This window comes from Apium graveolens, chromosome 6 (genome assembly GCF_009905375.1).
Source record: "Apium graveolens cultivar Ventura chromosome 6, ASM990537v1, whole genome shotgun sequence".
Taxonomy (NCBI): Eukaryota; Viridiplantae; Streptophyta; class Magnoliopsida; order Apiales; family Apiaceae; genus Apium; species Apium graveolens.
The window spans coordinates 112451731-112472215 of NC_133652.1; the positions used below are offsets into that span (position 1 = coordinate 112451731).

General features: G+C 35.4%; 1 non-coding gene across 1 annotated transcript; it reads right to left on the reverse strand.

Moving 5' to 3' along the window:
* Positions 1 to 10156: 10156 nt before the first annotated feature.
* LOC141669324 (small nucleolar RNA R71) lies at positions 10157 to 10264 on the reverse strand. The gene has a single exon (XR_012553611.1). It is a non-coding gene; the product is annotated as a small nucleolar RNA R71 (small nucleolar RNA).
* Positions 10265 to 20485: the final 10221 nt, after the last annotated feature.

Sequence of the window (20485 nt, forward strand, 5' to 3'; positions counted from 1 at the left end):
TTTCCATGCTGCCAGGTGTAAAAAGTCTGTTCTGCTTCACAAAAAAATAGCCGTTGTCACGTGGAGTGTATAAATAAGAGATTTAAAGATTTTACAATCTTTTACCTACTATTCTTATTTTCTAATCTCTCTTATTCTCTCTCACTCTCTAATATTCTTTGAAGCTATTTCTTACAGACATTTTATCAAACACCTTTCGTACACACAACTTTTCACTTAAATTTTTATAGAACTGGCACCCATGGACATCATCTTTAATGGAGCCAAGTTCGTCCCCAATAACTACATGGCTATTATCAGCAAGGATGATGCTCCATCAGATCTTCATTTTATTCAAGATTTTCTGGCTAACAGTGAGATTGGGTATGCTCTGACTCAGCCACAATTACTCTCAGGAACACAAATACTGGAGTTTTGGAGGACTGGTATTTATGATGATGGTGGTGAAGCTGGGTCCCCAAGTATTATTTTCACAACAGGGGAAGATGAGCATCTGGTTACATTGTCTACTGTTAGACAAGCTCTACATCTGCCAGAAAATTGCACTTTCAATGCTCAGATTGAGGAGCCACTTCTACAAAGTATGATGGCCGATCTTGGCTATGAGAAAGGTTTGTCCAAGTTGGGACAACTAAAGAGGCCATACATTAGAAGGGAGTGGAGTTTTTTCTTTGACTGCATCACCAGAGCTTTTGCCAACAAATGCTCCAACTTTGATGCCATTCCCATTCTGAGTCAGCAAATAGGGTATGCACTTCTAAATCAATCTCACTTTGATTATGCTACTGCTATTCAGGGTTTTTTTGGGGATAGGATGAATGAGGACCCAAATACTGTTTATTTTGCTAGATTTTGTCAACTCATTTATAGTTTTTGTTGTCCTGATTAGCCCCAAAACTTTAGTGAGTCACTTCAACCTTTTAAACTTGCTAAAAGGGCCTTCACAAACTTGTTATCTACTGATAATAAGAAAGAGATACTAAGACCCCTTCAAATTCCTACATCAGTAAAACAATTCTTAGTAAACTCTGAGCCCAACACATACACACCCAAATTTCCTGAAGTTGCACCCTCTCAACCTCCACCAACACAACCTTCCAACTCTTAACTACAGCCTACCATCAGAACCTATTTCCAACCAGCATTATCTTCTCAACCACAACCATCAGCACCTACTACCAAACCAACCTCTGGTACTTCCCAAAAGGTGCCAGTTATAAAATCTGCTACAACATCTAGACCCAAACCTTCAAGAGTAAAATATGTTCCTCAATCTCTACCAAGGAGAAAGAGAAGGCTAATTCTGAAAGATGAATCCAATGAAGATGAGTAGGCACAGGTTCCCACATCAGAATCTGTAGAATTGGAAGCTGAAAAGGAAATTATTCAGAAAGAGGTAATTCCTCAGAAACAGACTGAAGCTGAGGGTTCTGGAATTTTAAAAAGGAAAAGAACTTCAAGTTCTGATGCTGCTCAAGCAACTCCTCCATCATCCAGAAGATCAAAGAAGATGAGTGCAGGTAGGCATATGGTACAACCTCAATCTGAGGATGCTAAAGAAGCTGAGGAAGGGGATCATGAATCTCTGATCTCACAAGAACCAATAGTGATTGAAGCTTTTCCACCTCCACCTCAAGCTGAAGAAACTGTTTAAGATACAGTGATCACACCTCTTGTCTCTCCAATCAAAGAAACATCTACAGTTGAAGATTCAGGATTAAGTCCTGAAATTGACATTCATAGGCTGAACATTCCATTCATCTTGTTTCTGGAAGCACCACAAGGACAAGTGATAACTCCACTTGTTTCTCCATTAAATGCTGAAGTTCCAACTACTCCGATTCTGGATGTGGAAACAGATGAAGTTGTACCAGAATCTCCTTCAGCCACACATACTCTTGTGTTGTCAGAAGATGATGAGTTTCTAGCAAGTTCGGGAGAGTCGGCTCTAGTAAACACTCCAGCTCCAATTCTTGGAAAGGAGGAACTATTGAAATATGTTAAATAAGAAGCTCATGTTCCTTGGGAGGAAACTCACAGAGGAGTTGAATGGACCAAGAAGTGAAATGAATCTGACTTCGTTCCCAGCTCAAAAGTTCTGTCAGATCATATTGCAAAAGCTGATGAGTTGTTGACAAACTTTGACTTCAAAGCTCAACTTAAAGTCACAGCTCTCGGTACTAAAAGTTTTCAAGGTTAACACTCCATTACTCATGCCAAGGTTGATATACTACAGAAAAATGCTGATAACTAGACCTGATGCTCAAGCTAGACAAGAACAGGTTTATCAGACCTATTCATGAAAAAATAGAGGCTATTGAGAAAGTTCAAGAAAAGCAACAGGGCCAACTGAATGAGGTCCTACAGAATCAAGCTTCTCAACAAGCAAAACTCAATGAAATCCAATCTTCAGTGGAACTTCTTCTCTCTCTACTCCTATCAGATGATGCCAAAAAGGGGGAGAAGGTAGTTAAGTCCAAATGCTCTACTATTCAAACACTGAAGAAGAAGGATGATAAAGAAGATGATCAGGGAAACCCTAGCAAGGGCAAAGGTCAAGGTCAAGGGCAAAGCAGCAAAGTTTCTTCACAGAAATAAATCCTGATTCCAGCAAATCTTCTACACAGAAGAATACAAGTTCAGAAGCTGTGAATGCTCAAAATCTGATAGCAAGTTCTGATAATCAAAATCTGATATCAAGTTCTGATGTTCTGATTCAAGCTGAAAGTCAAGACTCTCAGAAGTTTTTACAAACTCTAAAGCTTAAGGGAAGGGAGACTACTGTCTATTATAAGGATCCCAAGATTCAGACACTTGATGAAGATATTGCTAGAAGATTATTTCTCAAATATAATCCTGGAATGGATTTAGAGACTCTAAAGGAGGAAGAAGCTAGATTTACAGCTGAGAAGAAAAATCTTAAATCTAAGGCTTCTAATGCAAAGAAACCTCCAAGGCCTAAGGCAAAAGGCATTGTGATCAAGGAAAGGTCATCTTCTGAGGCTTCAAAGCTCAAGACAAGATCACAAGTCAAAATTGATCCCAAGGAAAAAGACAAAGGAAAGAGTGATGAACCAACAAAGAAACAGGCGATGAAGATTCCTCAAATCCTGATGAAACCTATGTGCAAAATAGTTCAGGTTTTTGATGATACAGCTGCTGAAGATGAAACTGTTGAAACTCTGAAAATAAGAAAGATAACAGAAGAATTTAAGACAACTTCTGACATAGCTCAAGTTGTTAAGAGTGAAGAACAAAAAGCTACAGAAGAATCTGCAAATCCTGATCAAGTCATCAAGACATCAACCTCTGAAAGAGCTCAAGTTGATTTGAACAAGATGACAGTTACTGATAAGAAGAAACTCCTATGGAAAAATGTTAAACCATCAGATCCTAAGAAAAGTCAACTGCTATATGATATCATGACTGTTGGATTGAAAGCCAGAGAAGCAAGAGACAGAGCTGGATTAGGTTCTGAAGAAGCCAAAATCAAAACAGGAGTTGAAGTAATTACTAGAGATCCATTTTTATTAACTGACAAACCACTTGAGGAAGTTATACAGAAACACCTTGACAAGGTTATATCTGTTCAAGTGGTACTGGATGCTCATGATAATAGTAATGTCAAGGAAAAACTAATTCTGTTTCTTGAAGATGGAAGAACATACAGAATTTCAAAATCAGATGTGCTGAACAAATCTCTGAAAGAACTTCAATTCTTTCATTATCTTTTGGAGATAAGGTCTGAGATTACCAGCAGATGGTCAAATTTCATCATGAAGATTATAAGGGATAAAGCCAGAATCTCTGGATCAAGGGTTACAGAATTTGTTCCAAAGATAGTTGAAGATGATGGAAGTGAAATTCCAATAAAGAAGAATTCTGCTAAACTTGATGTTATTCTGAAAGAGAAATGTATGTGCTATAATGAAGATTCATCTCATCCAAGGGTAATCAGACTTGGTAATGGATTGGAAAGAAATCACATCTCAGCATTTAGGATGCAATCTACCAGATTGGAAGTTAAGATAAAGAACTGCAACAAGTCAAGGCTAAATTTGCTCAAGTCCTGAGGAATGCAGAAGAGAAGCTGATATCAAACTTTGTCAAGAATTACTTTGGATTCAGATTGACTAAGTATATTTGGTAAAAGCTGCAAGGACTATAAGTTGTAGTTAGTTGTTTAAATAAACTCCTATTGTATTTGTACTTAAATGTTTTTGACATCATCAAATCTATTAACTTGTATATTTTTCATAATTTACAAGTTGGGGGAGATTGTTAGATATATTTGTGATGTCATGTCTAATCTGTTGTGTTTAGTTTCAGAAATTAATATCAGGACTTACTGGAAATCAGAACTTACTAAAGTCAGAACTTATATCAGAACTTAAGGACATCAGGATTTATATCAGGACTTAAGTGTGGCTACTTCAGATAAGGAATGCAGCTGATTTACAGGAGAGGATCTAGACTAAAACAAAAGAAGATATGCATGAAGAGTTGGACAGCTAGAAGACTTGTAGAAGATAATATCAAATTGATATATTTTAGGAGACAAAATTATATTCCATATCAATTAAAAGATATCTTGTAACTGTGTACTATATAAACACAGCTTAGGGTTTACACTATAAGTGTTATCATTCACGAGAACATTATTCATTGTAACCTAGCAGCTCTTAGTGATACTGTTCATCAATAAGAGAATAGTTTAACGTACTTTGTAACAGAGCTTATTATATTGAATAAACTTGATTACTCTTACATACTTGTGTTCTAAATCAATTTGATTGTATAAACACTATATTCAACCCCCTTCTATAGTGTTGTGTGACCTAACATTTCCAATGAGCATTCCAGTGATTATCAAAATAATCTTGCTTCTTCTTAGCATCTAACTCTTTCAGCTTCTGTTGTCTCACATGTATAGGCATATCTTTAGGGAAGAAAAGATCATCCTCAGGATCTATAATAGCTTTAGGAATATTAGCTTCTTCACCATCATTAGATTCTTCAATAGCAACTGGATTTTGCACTAATTGTTGAACTTCATCACCAACTTCAGCATGTAGAATAGAATTAGAAATTGGTGCAGTATATGATCCAGTAGCTTCAGAAGCTTCCACGCCTTCAGCAGTTAACTCCACATCTTCAAGTATTGGAGATAAATGAATTGGAGCTTCGAAATTAACTTCCAGGACCTCAGTTCCTGTAGAATGATGAGGTGATTCTAAAATGGACGAAACTTTATGAATGGACTGTAGTGCTACTACATCTTTAAAAACAACATAGATTTTCCCAGGTGATGGTAAAGTAGAGTAAATGGACTGTTTTTCAACAAAAACAGGGATTGTCTCATGTGGTGGAATAGTAGAATTTATGGACTGCAAGAAAGTATAAGTACTTAGACTTGCAGGGAGATAAATAGCCTTTGGTACTTCAGAGTTCACTTGAGGTTCAACAGACTGTTGTTCAGCATCTGTTTCTTTAGTACTCTGAGCACCTGCAAACATATAGCAAATAAAACTTAATCTCTCAATTTTTTTAAAGTAGTCTCACTACTCCTCATACCACACATCTCATGACTTTTAATAGTCAGAGCTTCCTCACAAGGATTACTAAATATTATCTCTCATCTACCTATCCTTTTGCCAGGAAGGATCTTGCCTCTCTTAAATTTTGTTCTTCTCTCAATCGTTTCTCACATCTCACAGAAAAAGTCTCAGAAAGATTGTCCTACAGATTTAAGAGGTGGCTAAAGAAGGGTCATCTATGGTCATACAACTAGAGGTAATCCTTAAATAAGGTCTGAAAGTAATCATACCAATAAGTTATATCAAAAAAATAAATGATGAAAAGACTGAATCCACAATTAATCTCACAGTTAATACTGTGGTTATGACGGTTGTTGTTCATCAGTAATGAGAACCTCTATTTGAATTGGAGAGGATTTGATCAGGTTACTGTCATGTACCATGATCTCAAACCTTGTTCTTCATGCAAAGACTAACACATGAATGTGTTTATTGAAAGTTATCACAGAGTCTTCAGTAAAAATTGATGAAATCTATGTGTCTCTCTTAGTATCATTAAGATCTACCTCAGCAAGTAGTCTCTAACCAACTAAATATTGTCTCTGAGTGGTGAGCACAATTCAAGAATTATGTAACTTGATTTTTGGCAACATTTGAGAAAAGAATTCAAGTGTTTCAGTTGTGAGAAGAAATTTAAGATATAAGATGTGTTATTTTAAGAATATGAGTGTGAATAACTTTCTTGAATAGAAAAAGAAAGTCTCAAAAGTATGTCTTGAATAGACACTTTAGATAGTCAAGAACACTCACAGATAATAATCCTCATTGGCTAAGATTTAAATCTTTCATAAATTTCTTATTTAACAATAGTTACTTCCTGTAGTGTGCTTAATCTTTACTGAAGTGATCACATGAACTTAAACAAAGATTAGTTTATGCACTATTAAAAACATCTAAAATTAAGCATGCAACACTGATTTGGATATAAACAATTAAAGGCATTCAAGCACACACAAGAAAGTAAACAAGTATTCATTCACATAAAGAGTAAAAGAAGGCAATAAATTTTTCATTAACCATTAATTAATCAAGAAGCAGAGTACAAGATTCCATAGAATTTTAAACATAAAATCATAATACAATCTAACTACTCGGACTTCTTCTGCCTCTTTGCTACTTGCTCCACAATCGTCGCCCTGTGATGATAAATCCTACTCATTGTTCCTGCAAGAGAGATGATATTCTCTTACATCTCAAGAGCTTCAAGTCTCTGCTGCTCAGCCTCTCTGGCTAAGCGCTCTTCCTCAAGAACGGTTTCTATCTGAAAGAACTGGAGATCCAATCATTGGTCACCTGACAACTCCTCATAGATTGATGATGGAACATCATGAGGACTAAAGATTTGATTTTTAATCTTGACTCTACGTCCCCAGGGGTCATAATAGAAATGACCCTTATCGAGCTTAAAAGCAGGATAGTAAGTTCCAGCAAATAGTACGACTGCAAAACCAGCGTTGAGCCATGAACATGTGAGAAAATGAAGAGTTGTGTTCAAGAAGACTTGAAACATGAGTGTTTGAAGTGAAAAAGCAGTGAGAAGTTTTGAGAGTGGAGGGTTTGTATTTATAACAGAGAAGTTAGAAACTGAAGGGATTCTTTGATTAACCATATAATAATTAACCATAATGTGAATACACGATTACACGTATCTAGGTAAACAAAAAGTAATATCTCTCTTCAGATTCCTCTTCCCAATGTAAGTACACAAGTATTACTGGATACTTGCATCAGTAGCTAACCCATTTAAGTAATTAAAAGATATTCCACTAAATCACTTATTAAGTAAAAATACTGCGTACCCATTTATTTTGAAAAGATTCAAAATAATCAATGAAGTATAACAGTCAATCATGGTTTGACCATTATCATTATTTTAATTACAACTATCAGGATTTATTAACTACTGACATAATCTATTAGTCAAAACAAGTTTAACTAATAACATGACATGTACGCATAATCAGTAGTTCAACATGCAGTATCCACATAAGATCATTTAGCATAATTGCATGTTATCATGGTATCAACATTTAGCAAAACAATCAATATCTAACTAGTACTGACATATAATAAGATACCATGCTTCAATAATATCAGCAGTCTTAATTATCAGAGTTTGAGAATTATCCTGATATCATTCCCAATTCATTCACCAATCTTGTGAAAGTAGCTTCATAGAGAGGCTTGGTGAATATATCTACTACTTGCTGATCTGTTGGAACAAAGACCAATTCCACTATACCTACTTCCACATGTTCTCTTATGAAATGGTACCTGATGCTGATGTGTTTTGTTATTGAATACTGCAATGGATTTCTTGTTATTGCAATAGCACTTTGATTATCATAATATATAGGAATATAAGAATAGTCTAACCTATAATCCAGTAGCTGATTCCTCATCCATAGAATCTGAGCACAATAGCTTCCTGCAACAATGTATTCTGCTTCTGCAGTTGATGTGGAAATTGACTTTTGTTTCTTGCTATACCTATTAAGTGGCATTTATGACCACTTAGAACGCTTCGTAAAGGCTCAAATTGGTGTTTTATACTCAAGTTGTTTGTGTTTTAATGTGTTTTTGTAGTGTTTTGTGTTTAAGGGCATAATCGGAAGCAGGGATAGTTTTACATTGTTTTTATGCTAGCAGAGTGTTAGAATGGAGCCTCGATTAAGTTGTACAAGAAACCAGTAAGAGAAGTTCAGAGAAATAAGAAAAATCAGTCATTTCCAGAAGACCAGGGCGGCCGCGCTATGCTTGGGAGCGGCCGCGCCATACTCAGAGCGGCCGCGCCAGTTCTGGGGGCGGTCATGCTAGGTCATTTTCCAGAATTCTAATTCTTCTTTAATTTTGGGAGTTTATGCCCAGCTCAATTCTGAAGCCTATATAACTCTTAAAAAAGACATTTTTCAAAACAAGAGCAAGGAGATAACGGCGAGAAGACCTAATAGCACAAATCAACGAAGGAGAAGAAGATCTACTTTTAACTTGTGATTCTATGCTTAAGTTGTAATCTCGGATGCTCATTTTCTTTATTGTTTGAACCTATTACTCTTGTTAACTTACTTTGATTATTTATTCAGTTTATAAAGACTTAGTTTATTTATCATGCTTTCATCGGAACCCACGGTGATGATGAGTTCGGTCATGAACTAATCATTATCGTGGGGTTTCAACAGATTTACTTATGGAATTCAATAGTTAATTTATTTCGATACCTAAGTATGTGGTGATTGTATGATATCCTAGTATTGGTTGTGCTTATTCGTCTTATGAGTATCGCAAAATTATAAGATAGTTTGTTAATCTCTATTGAAGCGACAGTGTATATAGAGGTTTAGAACTAACTATGCTAGCATAGGTTCATGTATTTATTATTAATGATTCGTAGGTAATATTAACTATCTTACTTGCCCTATATGATCACGATAGTTAACTTGCGCATTAAACCTTTATATTGTAAAATTCTATAGACATACAAGGTCTCAATATAATTGGTGTCTATTCAGCTTCTATATCTTTTGTGGATGTCTGGTAGTAGGGTATTCGTACAACGAAAGTTGGCATTTACTAGTTTCGTGTTATCTGATTAGTTGTCATCACCATTGCATGCTAAGGTTAAGAACAATGACTTTGAATGAAGTATTTAATAAAGTTAGAATCCCATGTTTGTCTCATATAGTTAATTCAACCTTTTAATCTCTTAGTTATTACATATTAGTTAAATCGTAGTTATAAAACATTTCAAATTGTTACTTGTCTTAGCATTGAACGATAATCATACATTGATGCATAGGTGCACATTCTGAATTTAACCTAAACCATTCTATGTGGGAACGAACTAGAAAATATTCTATATTACTTGCGAACGCGTATACTTATGTGTAATTTTAGTGCGTGTTTTCTTCCTAACAAGTTTTTGGCGCCGCTGCCGGGAACTTGGTGTTAATTTATAGTTTATGTGCTTATCATCAGTGGTCGTTAAAATTCACTGACTCAGATATTTTACTTACTTATTTGCTTGTTTGTGTTCCAGATACTTTAGAGAGCGTTTATGCTAACACGTTCTCGATCTCGTAAGAGAACACTGGATAAAGCGGAGGAAGAAGTCGAAGTCGTTGAAGAAGTGTTTGTACAAGTTGAGAAAGTTGAAGATGAGGCGATCATTGCAATGGAAGAACCAGTAGCAAATTTGAAAGCTTTGATGGATTTTTCTCAAACGAAGATTAATGACATTCAGTCTAGTATTGGCAGAACAGCCATCGTGGCTAATACTTTTGAAATTAAATCTAGCACGATTCAGATGGTGCAGAATTCAGTCCAGTTTGAGGAATCTCTAACGAAAGATCCCAATACTCACATTAGGGATTTCATCGAGATCTGCAACACCTTCCAGTTCAAAGGAGTTTCTAAAGATGCTGTTAAACTGAGGTTGTTCCCATTCTCTCTAAGGGACAAGGCTAGAGCTGGTTATATTCTCTACCAGCTGGTTCTATCACTACTTGGGAAGATCTTGCTCAGAAGTTTCTCACTAAATTCTTCCCTATGGCAAAGACAGTAGCAATCAGAAATGCTCTTACTCAACTTGCGCAACAATCATGAGACTCTTTATGTGAAGCTTGGGAGCGCTATAAGGAGATGCTTAGGAGGTGTCCTCATCATGGGATGCCTGACTGGATAATTATCAATTGCTTTTATAATGGCTTGGGAGCACAGTCTAGACCCATGCTCGATGCAGCATCAGGTGGAGTCTTATGGGCTCAGAGCTATGATAAAGCTTATGAATTGATTGAACTGATGGTTGCTAATGAATACCAGAATCCAACTCAGAGACTACCTCAAGACAAGGTAGCAAGAATTCTAGAGGTGGATACAGCTACTGCTATAGCTGATCAGCTTAAGGCTTTAACGATGAAGGTGGATTCTTTGGCTAATTATGGAGTTAGTTAGATCACAAGTGTTTGTGAGCTTTGTGCTGGTACGCATGAGACGGAGCAGTGTGCTATATCTAGTGAATTAGCTCAGTTTATGAGCAACTTTCAGAGGTCACAACAACCAGTTCTATCCACTTTTCCTAACAACCGCAATCATCCTAACTTCAGTTGGAGCAACAATCAGAATACGGTGCAACAGCCTTATCAGTAGTATGCAGCAGAGCAATTTAACTCTCCTGGTTTTCAACAACCGCAATATGCACCAAGACAACAACACCAACTTCAACAGCTACCACATGGAGGTACAAGTCAATCTAATGAAAAATCTGAATTTGAGGAGTTGAGCCTCATGTGCAAGAGCCAAACAGTTTCTATTATGACCTTGGAGAATCAAATTGGGCAGATTGCCAATGCCTTGCTGAATAGACAACCTGGTGCACTCCTTAGTGACACAAAAGTTCCAGGAAAGAAGGAAGCAAAAGAACAGGTCAAGGCAATTACATTGAGGTCTGGAAAGGTTGCGAATCCTGAAAAATCTCAAGTTTCAGAATCTGAAGTTGTGGCTGAAGAAGATGTGCAGAAGGAAACAGAAGTGGACTTAAGAAAGAAAACTATGGAACACACTCCCCTGAGGGTAATACAGGGGAGAAACTGATCTATCCTCCACCTCCTTTTCCTAAGAAGCTGCAAAAGCAAAAGTTGGATAAGCAATTTGGTAAGTTTCTGGAGGTGTTCAAGAAACTTCATATCAACATACCTTTTGCTAAAACTCTTGAACAGATGCCTAGCTATGCAAAGTTTATGAAAGGTATTCTATGGGTTCTGTCAGCTGGGTATTGCTTTATTATTAATTATATGTGATTATTGGTGTTCGATAATCATTTATGTAATTAGTTGTGAAGCTGTGTTGTTTTGTTTTTATATTTAAAGGTGATTTTATTCAAGATTTATTTTCATAAATACTTGGATTATCTCTAAAATCATTTTTATCATTTTATCATTTTATATATTATTTTTAGGATTTTATAAAATTTATAAATCAATATTTTATTGAGTAATTATCTTTAAATGATTTTTTTATTTCATTTAATTGTAAAATCAGTATTAAATTCCAGAATTCTTCAAAAATTATTAAACTCATATTTTATTAAGTTCGGAATATTCCGAGAATTTTAAAATTATTTTGGTAAATTTTGGAATTATATTTACCCGTAATTGGTTCGTTAAAATTGTTATTTACGGGTATAAAGTGCGATTAAAAAACGAGTTAAAAATTATGAAAAATTTATATTTAGTAACACTGAATTATTTATGATATTTTAAAACTGTTTTGGTAAATTACGGGATTAATTTTACCCATAGTTATTCGTTAGATTGATAAAATCTGGGCGTATTCGGGATGATTAAAAACAGATGAGCAACAAATAGATAATTACAATTATTCTTATCCTCACCCCTCTTCAATCTCCAATCTCTCTCATCTCGATTTCTCTCTACGGAGTACTTGGATAAGTTTTTTATTGTATTTATTGATGACATCCTCATTTACTGAAATACTAAAGACGACTATGCTGAATACCTGCCTTACAGAGGCTGAGAGAAGTAATTGTATGCTAACTTTTCGAAGTGTGAATTTTGGTTGGATGAAGTCCAATTCTTGGGTCATGTAGTATGAAAGGATGGTATTAAGGTGGACCCTATAAAAATTGAGGCTGTATCCAAGTGGGAACAACCAAAAACCCTGACGGAAGTTAGAAGTTTTCTTGGACTGGTAGGTTATTACCGAAGATTTGTTAAGGACTTTGCTAAGATTGCGACTCCATTAACCAGGATGACCAGGAAGAATGAAAAGTTTATCTGAACAGAGAAATGTGATGAAAGCTTCCAAGAATTGAAGAAGATATTAGTAACAGCTCCAGTGCTAGCATTGCTAGATGAGACGAGAAATTTTGTAATCTACAGTGATGCTTCTTTGAAAGGTCTGGGCTGTGTGTTGATGTAACATGATAAAGTTATTGCCTATGCATCCAGACAGTTAAAACCTCATGAGCAAAAGTATCCAGTGCATGATTTGGAAATAGCAGTAATCGTGTTCGCATTGAAGCTGTGGAGACATTACTTGTACGGAAAAAAGTGCGAGATCTATACGGATCATAAGCGCTTAAAGTATATATTTACCCAGAAGGATCTAAACATGAGACAACGGAGATGGCTAGAACTGATTAAGGATTACAATTGTTCCATTAACTACCACCCAGGAAAAGCTAATGTAGTGGCAGATGCTCCGAGCAGGAAGGAAAGATTTAATGAGTTCAAAATTGCTGAGAAATTAGCAAAAGAATTGAAAAAGTTGGAAATCGAAGTTCGAACGCTAGAAGGTAATTAGAGCAATTGTATGAGATTACTCTTCAGCCAGAATTGATGGACAGGATTAAGAAGTGTCTGGAAGAAATAATGGATCAAGGACTAGATAGTTTGACTGGAGAAGAACTTTATACGCAAAAGTACAACAAATGTATGTTTAGGTTTTCCTCAAAAATATGGATCCCCGATGTGACTGAGTTGAAGAATAAAATTTTGCAAGAAGCCCATAATTCTAGGTTTTTAATTCACCCGGGAAGCACTAAGATGTATCAAGATTTGAAGAAGAACTTCTGGTGGCCAGAAATGAAGAAGGAAATTGCAAATTGGGTTAGCAAATGCTATGTATGCCAGACAATAAAGGTAGAACATCAAAGACCAAGTGGATTGTTACAACCTTTGGAGATTCCACAGTGGAAGTGGGAAGAAATTATGATGGATTTGATAAAAGGACTACCAAAGAAGAAGTCGAACCATGATGTTATTTGGGTAATCATTGACAGATTGACTAAGTCAGCACATTTCCATTATCAACGAGAGATATTCTTTGGAAAAGTTAGTTAAAATGTATCTGGATGAAATAGTAACCAAGCATGCCAATGTCCATTGTGTCAGACCGGGACTCAAGATTCAACTCAAGATTTTGGACCAAGTTTCAAGAGCCTCTTGGAACTAAGCTAAAAATGAGTACCGCCTACCATCCCCAGAAAGATGGCCAGAGTGAAAGGATGATTCAGACAATAGAAGATATGTTAAGGGTTTGTGCTTTGGACTTTAAAGGAAACTAGGATGATCACCTGGCGTTAATTGAGTTCTCCTATAATAACACCTATCATGCCAGTATAGGAATGCCTCCCTACGAAGCTTTGTATAGACGTAAGTGTAGGTTCCCACTCTATTGGGATGAAGTAGGAGAAAAGAAGTTCTTAGGCCCTGAATTGGTTCAACAGACCAAGGACGCAGTTATGTTGATTCGAAAAAGATTAGAAGCAGCTCAAGATAGACTGAAAAAGAATGCTGACCTACATCGAAAGGATATGGAAATGGAAATAGGATCATTGATATTACTGAAAGTGTCGCCTTGGAAAGGATTGGTTAGATTTGGACAGCAAGGCAAGCTGAGTCCTAGGTATATTGGACCATTTGAAGTATTGAGGAAAGTAGGTAAAGTTGCCTATGAGTTGGCATTGCCACCGCAGTTGCAACATATCCATAATATGTTCCATGTGTCTATGGTGAAGTGGTACATCCCCGATTCGAATCAAGTCATTGAGTATGAGCCAATCGAGCTATAGGCAGATTTATCCTACGTGGAACGACCGATTCAGATCCTAGATCATAAAGAACGGGTCCTTAGAAATAAGTCTATTCCCATAGTTAAAGTACTGTGGAGGAATCCTCGAGTGGAAGAGTCCACTTGGGAGTTAGAGTCAGATATGCTTGACAAATATCCTCATTTGTTTAGTAAGATCAGATTCTGAGGATAGATCTTTTTAAGGGGGGAAGGATATAATGACTCGTATATTTTTGCATTATTTAAACGTGTAATTATTGAGTAATTAAAATAAATAAGATATGTGTATGGGTTCTATCAGCTAGAGATGGCAAATTAATCTGATCTGACGGATATCCGATCCGAAATCCCAAATTTTGGATAATCCGAACCCGTTTTTTGGATATGGATTTGATTTTTGTACCCGAAATTTTTTGGATTTTGATTTGGATATTGACATATCTGATCCGATATCTGATCCGATACCCGAAACCCGATCCGAAACCGAAACCCGATAAAATACCCGAATATATATATATATATATATTTATGCATAATTAAATAAATAAATATTTTTAAATTATAAAATACATTTATCATTTTTTATTTTAATAAACTAATAAGCCCAATTGACCCAAACAAAAGCATAAGTACAACAAAACATTCTTTAACACAGTTATAGAGTTAGAATAAAAAGTTGTGGCTCAAGCTAGGGTTACTCATTCGCCGGAAGCCGCAACAGCATATATGCATCACGATAAGGCTATATTCATCACGATAAGACACAAGGTAGGAGCCAAGAATCCTCATTCAATAATTGTCAATTTGTCAGTTTCGTCAGTTTCGTGTTGCGTGTTGTGATTTTACAAGGATGAGAGACCTTTGATGCTTCCAATTTATTATGCTATTGTCAATTTGTAGTATGAACTATTGGTTCTTCTTTTATAAATAATGCTAGATTTATTTCATTTTCGTTGTTGGACTTGGATTGATTTGATATATATGTTCATTGTTCAGTAAGCTTATCTCTTATAAATTGGGATTTTAATTTTCGGGTTTTCGGATTTCGGATATCAGATTTCGGTTATTGGGTATATTAAAATTCAATCTGTAATATCGGGTTTCGGGTATATCCGAACCCGATCTGAAATCCGTTGGATCGGATTTGGATACGAATTTTCGGGTAATTTTCGGGTTTGGATCGGGTTCGGGTATAACCAAAAATTTTGGGTTTGAATTTGGATATAGCCATACCCAATCCAATCCGACCCGATTGCCATTCCTACTGTCAGTCGGGTATTGCTTTATTATTAATTATATGTGATTATTGGTGTTCGAGAATCATTTGTGTAATTAATTGTGAAGCTGTGTTGTTTTGTTTTTATATTTAAAGGTGATTTTATTCAATAATTATTTTCATAAATACTTGGATTATCTCTAAAATCATTTTTATTATTTTATATTTTTATTTTATATTTTTAGAATTTTATAAAATTTAGAAATCAATATTTTATTGATTATTTATCTTTAAATGATTTTTTGATTTCATTTAATTATAAAATCAGTATTTAATTCCAGAATTTTTCAAAAATTATGAAACTCATATTTTATTAAGTTCAGAATATTTCAAGAATTTTAAATTATTTTGGTAAGTTTCGGAATTATATTTACCCGTAATTGGTTTGTTAAAATTGTTATTTACGGGTATAAAGTGCGATTAAAAAACGAGTTAAAAATTATGAAAAATTTATATTTAGTAACACTGAATTATTTATGATATTTTAAAACTGTTTTGGTAAATTACGGGATTAATTTTACCCATAGTTATTCGTTAGATTGATAAAATCTGGGCGTATTCGGGATGATTAAAAACAGATGAGCAACAAATAGATAATTACAATTATTCTTATCCTCACCCCTCTTCAATCTCCAATCTCTCTCATCTCGATTTCTCTCTACGGAGTACTTGGATAAGTTTTTTATTGTATTTATTGATGACATCCTCATTTACTGAAATACTAAAGACGACTATGCTGAATACCTGCCTTACAGAGGCTGAGAGAAGTAATTGTATGCTAACTTTTCGAAGTGTGAATTTTGGTTGGATGAAGTCCAATTCTTGGGTCATGTAGTATGAAAGGATGGTATTAAGGTGGACCCTATAAAAATTGAGGCTGTATCCAAGTGGGAACAACCAAAAACCCTGACGGAAGTTAGAAGTTTTCTTGGACTGGTAGGTTATTACCGAAGATTTGTTAAGGACTTTGCTAAGATTGCGACTCCATTAACCAGGATGACCAGGAAGAATGAAAAGTTTATCTGAACAGAGAAATGTGATGAAAGCTTCCAAGAATTGAAGAAGATATTAGTAACAGCTCCAGTGCTAGCATTGCTAGATGAGACGAGAAATTTTGTAATCTACAGTGATGCTTCTTTGAAAGGTCTGGGCTGTGTGTTGATGTAACATGATAAAGTTATTGCCTATGCATCCAGACAGTTAAAACCTCATGAGCAAAAGTATCCAGTGCATGATTTGGAAATAGCAGTAATCGTGTTCGCATTGAAGCTGTGGAGACATTACTTGTACGGAAAAAAGTGCGAGATCTATACGGATCATAAGCGCTTAAAGTATATATTTACCCAGAAGGATCTAAACATGAGACAACGGAGATGGCTAGAACTGATTAAGGATTACAATTGTTCCATTAACTACCACCCAGGAAAAGCTAATGTAGTGGCAGATGCTCCGAGCAGGAAGGAAAGATTTAATGAGTTCAAAATTGCTGAGAAATTAGCAAAAGAATTGAAAAAGTTGGAAATCGAAGTTCGAACGCTAGAAGGTAATTAGAGCAATTGTATGAGATTACTCTTCAGCCAGAATTGATGGACAGGATTAAGAAGTGTCTGGAAGAAATAATGGATCAAGGACTAGATAGTTTGACTGGAGAAGAACTTTATACGCAAAAGTACAACAAATGTATGTTTAGGTTTTCCTCAAAAATATGGATCCCCGATGTGACTGAGTTGAAGAATAAAATTTTGCAAGAAGCCCATAATTCTAGGTTTTTAATTCACCCGGGAAGCACTAAGATGTATCAAGATTTGAAGAAGAACTTCTGGTGGCCAGAAATGAAGAAGGAAATTGCAAATTGGGTTAGCAAATGCTATGTATGCCAGACAATAAAGGTAGAACATCAAAGACCAAGTGGATTGTTACAACCTTTGGAGATTCCACAGTGGAAGTGGGAAGAAATTATGATGGATTTGATAAAAGGACTACCAAAGAAGAAGTCGAACCATGATGTTATTTGGGTAATCATTGACAGATTGACTAAGTCAGCACATTTCCATTATCAACGAGAGATATTCTTTGGAAAAGTTAGTTAAAATGTATCTGGATGAAATAGTAACCAAGCATGCCAATGTCCATTGTGTCAGACCGGGACTCAAGATTCAACTCAAGATTTTGGACCAAGTTTCAAGAGCCTCTTGGAACTAAGCTAAAAATGAGTACCGCCTACCATCCCCAGAAAGATGGCCAGAGTGAAAGGATGATTCAGACAATAGAAGATATGTTAAGGGTTTGTGCTTTGGACTTTAAAGGAAACTAGGATGATCACCTGGCGTTAATTGAGTTCTCCTATAATAACACCTATCATGCCAGTATAGGAATGCCTCCCTACGAAGCTTTGTATAGACGTAAGTGTAGGTTCCCACTCTATTGGGATGAAGTAGGAGAAAAGAAGTTCTTAGGCCCTGAATTGGTTCAACAGACCAAGGACGCAGTTATGTTGATTCGAAAAAGATTAGAAGCAGCTCAAGATAGACTGAAAAAGAATGCTGACCTACATCGAAAGGATATGGAAATGGAAATAGGATCATTGATATTACTGAAAGTGTCGCCTTGGAAAGGATTGGTTAGATTTGGACAGTAAGGCAAGCTGAGTCCTAGGTATATTGGACCATTTGAAGTATTGAGGAAAGTAGGTAAAGTTGCCTATGAGTTGGCATTGCCACCGCAGTTGCAACATATCCATAATATGTTCCATGTGTCTATGGTGAAGTGGTACATCCCCGATTCGAATCAAGTCATTGAGTATGAGCCAATCGAGCTATAGGCAGATTTATCCTACGTGGAACGACCGATTCAGATCCTAGATCATAAAGAACGGGTCCTTAGAAATAAGTCTATTCCCATAGTTAAAGTACTGTGGAGGAATCCTCGAGTGGAAGAGTCCACTTGGGAGTTAGAGTCAGATATGCTTGACAAATATCCTCATTTGTTTAGTAAGATCAGATTCTGAGGATAGATCTTTTTAAGGGGGGAAGGATATAATGACTCGTATATTTTTGCATTATTTAAACGTGTAATTATTGAGTAATTAAAATAAATAAGATATGTGTATGGGTTCTATCAGCTAGAGATGGCAAATTAATCCGATCTGACGGATATCCGATCCGAAATCCCAAATTTTGGATAATCCGAACCCGTTTTTTGGATATGGATTTGATTTTTGTACCCGAAATTTTTTGGATTTTGATTTGGATATTGACATATCTGATCCGATATCTGATCCGATACCCGAAACCCGATCCGAAACCGAAACCCGATAAAATACCCGAATATATATATATATATATATATTTATGCATAATTAAATAAATAAATATTTTTAAATTATAAAATACATTTATCATTTTTTATTTTAATAAACTAATAAGCCCAATTGACCCAAACAAAAGCATAAGTACAACAAAACATTCTTTAACACAGTTATAGAGTTAGAATAAAAAGTTGTGGCTCAAGCTAGGGTTACTCATTCGCCGGAAGCCGCAACAGCATATATGCATCACGATAAGGCTATATTCATCACGATAAGACACAAGGTAGGAGCCAAGAATCCTCATTCAATAATTGTCAATTTGTCAGTTTCGTCAGTTTCGTGTTGCGTGTTGTGATTTTACAAGGATGAGAGACCTTTGATGCTTCCAATTTATTATGCTATTGTCAATTTGTAGTATGAACTATTGGTTCTTCTTTTATAAATAATGCTAGATTTATTTCATTTTCGTTGTTGGACTTGGATTGATTTGATATATATGTTCATTGTTCAGTAAGCTTATCTCTTATAAATTGGGATTTTAATTTTCGGGTTTTCGGATTTCGGATATCAGATTTCGGTTATTGGGTATATTAAAATTCAATCTGTAATATCGGGTTTCGGGTATATCCGAACCCGATCTGAAATCCGTTGGATCGGATTTGGATACGAATTTTCGGGTAATTTTCGGGTTTGGATCGGGTTCGGGTATAACCAAAAATTTTGGGTTTGAATTTGGATATAGCCATACCCAATCCAATCCGACCCGATTGCCATTCCTACTGTCAGTCGGGTATTGCTTTATTATTAATTATATGTGATTATTGGTGTTCGAGAATCATTTGTGTAATTAATTGTGAAGCTGTGTTGTTTTGTTTTTATATTTAAAGGTGATTTTATTCAATAATTATTTTCATAAATACTTGGATTATCTCTAAAATCATTTTTATTATTTTATATTTTTATTTTATATTTTTAGAATTTTATAAAATTTAGAAATCAATATTTTATTGATTATTTATCTTTAAATGATTTTTTGATTTCATTTAATTATAAAATCAGTATTTAATTCCAGAATTTTTCAAAAATTATGAAACTCATATTTTATTAAGTTCAGAATATTTCAAGAATTTTAAATTATTTTGGTAAGTTTCGGAATTATATTTACCCGTAATTGGTTTGTTAAAATTGTTAATTACGGGTATAAAGTGCGATTCAAAATTGAGTTGAAAATTATGAAAAAATTATTTTTAGTAACTTTGAATTATTTATGATATTTTAAAACTATTTTGGTAAATTACAGGATTAATTTTACCCGTAGTTATTCGTTAGATTGATAAAATCCGGTGCGTATTCGGGATGATTAACAATAGATGAACAGCAAATAGATAATTACAATTATTCTTATCCTCACCCCTCATCAATCTCCAGTCTCTCTCATCTCGATTTCTCTCTCTCAACAAATCTCTCTAATTCTCTCCCTCCTCCTTAATCTCTCTTCTCTTTTTCGTTCTTTTCTTCTATTCTCCCCGTATTCCCCCCCCCCCGCGAGCCTCCCTTGTTGCCCCCGTTTTCTTCCCTATTCTCGGCTTGCCGCCGCAGTTCTGTTTCGAGATAGTTCCGATGATTTTTGCGGTTCGTTTATGTTGTTGGTGCATATATATACATGTGTATGTATTTATATGTTCCTGTGTATGTTATGTTGGATTGTTTCTGTGT